Consider the following 2,500-nt stretch of genomic DNA (forward strand, 5'->3'; position numbering starts at 1 on the left):
CGGTTTCACCTTAATTCGGCATGCACTGAGACATGCATGGCTTAATCTTTGAGACAAGCATATGACTACTGGCAGGATCAACCAGGGAGCTTCGTGTGTGCGATCGCGGTTACTCGCGGTGGAGCAACGCGAAAGACAACGCTACGCTGCTACGGACACTCCGCGAGGAAGAGCCGTGCGCGTTTCGTGTGTCGTTAATGCCGCCGGAACTTTTCGAGCCGGTCGACGGACACGCTTTTCGTATTTATATATACCTTAACGGTATGAAAGATCAAATTTTGTTCTCATTCACCCATAACAGCGGCTTGTAAGGCCGCTTAGCCCTGACGCTAGACCGATCCGATCTGAGACGTCGTGGAGCACTGTTCGTTCAACGGTGCCAGCGGTGAGAACACCGAGGCACCGGTTGAAAATTATTTCGCTACGGCGTACAAGTAAGCGGGAACGGCGACATCGTCAAAGATCTCGCCGAAACCGACACTCTCGTATCCGTGGAGTTGATGTTCGGTAAGCGCAACGATACGTCCGCACGCTTGCTCGGAAGCGAGGGACGATCGCGCGTCCAACACGTAAGTGCGCGCCACATATGAGCCATTCGGTCTCTCGACACCGACTCGTGGCAATGCTGTGTCTTATAGTACCGAACCGGGCGGCCGGGCGGTCGGCGACGCACGGTCTAACGCACGGCGGTATATGGGCGAAACCTGCGAAATTTCGACGCCTCGAGGACTTAGCCGCTGCGTCGTACGTAGTTATTTACGCAAAAGTCCTCGAGCCTCGTGTTGCTTTCGGCAAGTAGTTACCCACGGACAGCTCGAACGGCAAAGTACTCGAGCTCCGTATCGTTTCGGCTCGGATTTACCAACGCCTTCGATTTTCGACTTTGGTGTCGAAACGATCGCCGAGAGCCCGGCGCACATTTGGCCGAATGTCGGCAACACGCCCGAACGATCTCAAAAAGAGAACCAAAGTTCTCGTAGTAAGCGCGAGGCTAAATTCTCTCAAAAAGCGTTCTAGTGCGAACGACACTTTTGTACGCACCGCAGTGCTTCGTCGAGCTCGGTTATACATACGCCGTAACGCTACGGTACGACCAGACCGAGAGCTCGCATGCATCGTGTTGTGCACGAGTCGCCGCAGCGACGACACCTCTTACAGTACCGAACCGAGCGGCCGGGCGGTCGGCGACGCACGGTCTAACGCACGGCGGTATATGGGCGCCGGCGGTGAAATTTCGACGCCGCGCGGACTTAGCCGCTGCGGCGCACGGTAGTTACCTCCGCGTCAAAGATCTCGAGCTCCGTGTTGTTTTACGGCTCGGAGGTACGTACGGACCGCACGAACGGCAGAGTCCTCGAGATACAAAATTTCTTCGTCAAGTATTCACCAATTCCTTCGCTATCCGGCCTCGAAACGATCGCCGAGAGCTTGGCGCACATTTGGCCGAATGTCGGCAAGACGCCCGAACGCTCTCGAAAAAGAGAACCGAAATTCTCGCACTCAGCGCAGTGCAAAACACTTTAAAAATCTCTCTCGAGCGAAAGACACTTTCGTACGCACCGCAGTGCTTCGCCGAGCTCGGTTATACATACGCCGTAACGCTACGGTACGACCAGACCGAGAGCTCGCATGCACCGTGTTGTGCACGAGTCGCCGCAGCGACGACACCTCTTACAGTACCGAACCGAGCGGCCGGGCGGTCGGCGACGCACGGTCTAACGCACGGCGGTATATGGGCGCCGGCGGTGAAATTTCGACGCCGCGCGGACTTAGCCGCAGCGAAGTCCGCGAGCCTCGTGTTGCTTTTACCACGTAGTTACTTCCGAGCGGTCCGACCGTCAAAGTTCGCGAGCCTCGTGTTGCTTTTGGAACGTAGTTACTTCCGAGCGGTCCGATCGGCAAAGTACGCGAGCCTCGTGTTGCTTTTACCACGTAGTTACTTCCGAGCGGTCCGACCGTCAAAGTCCGCGAGCCTCGTGTTGCTTTCGGCTCGGAGTTACTTCCGCGCGGTCCTAGCGGCAAAGTACGCGAGCCTCGTGTTGCTTTCGGCTCGGAGTTACTTCCGCGCGGTCCTAGCGGCAAAGTACGCGAGCCTCGTGTTGCTTTCGGCTCGGAGTTACTTCCGCGCGGTCCTAGCGGCAAAGTACGCGAGCCTCGTGTTGCTTTCGGCTCGGAGTTACTTCCGCGCGGTCCTAGCGGCAAAGTACGCGAGCCTCGTGTTGCTTTCGGCTCGGAGTTACTTCCGCGCGGTCCGATCGGCAAAGTACGCGAGCCTCGTGTTGCTTTCGGCTCGGAGTTACTTCCGCGCGGTCCTAGCGGCAAAGTACGCGAGCCTCGTGTTGCTTTCGGCTCGGAGTTACTTCCGCGCGATCCTAGCGGCAAAGTACGCGAGCCTCGTGTTGCTTTCGGCTCGGAGTTACTTCCGCGCGGTCCTAGCGGCAAAGTACGCGAGCCTCGTGTTGCTTTCGGCTCGGAGTTACTTCCGCGCGGTCCTAGCGAC

General features: G+C 57.5%; 1 non-coding gene across 1 annotated transcript in view; it reads right to left on the reverse strand.

Annotated features, from left to right (window-relative positions):
* The window catches only part of LOC139110793 (small subunit ribosomal RNA), a 1,919-nt gene extending 1,831 nt beyond the window's left edge, over positions 1-88 (reverse strand). Inside the window, exon 1 of the ribosomal RNA XR_011547052.1 lies at positions 1-88. This exon is cut by the window's left edge and continues 1,831 nt beyond it. This is a non-coding gene — a ribosomal RNA (small subunit ribosomal RNA).
* Between the last annotated feature and the right edge of the window lie 2,412 nt (positions 89-2,500).

The sequence above is a fragment of the Cardiocondyla obscurior genome, linkage group LG21 (genome assembly GCF_019399895.1).
Source record: "Cardiocondyla obscurior isolate alpha-2009 linkage group LG21, Cobs3.1, whole genome shotgun sequence".
NCBI lineage: Eukaryota > Metazoa > Arthropoda > Insecta > Hymenoptera > Formicidae > Cardiocondyla > Cardiocondyla obscurior.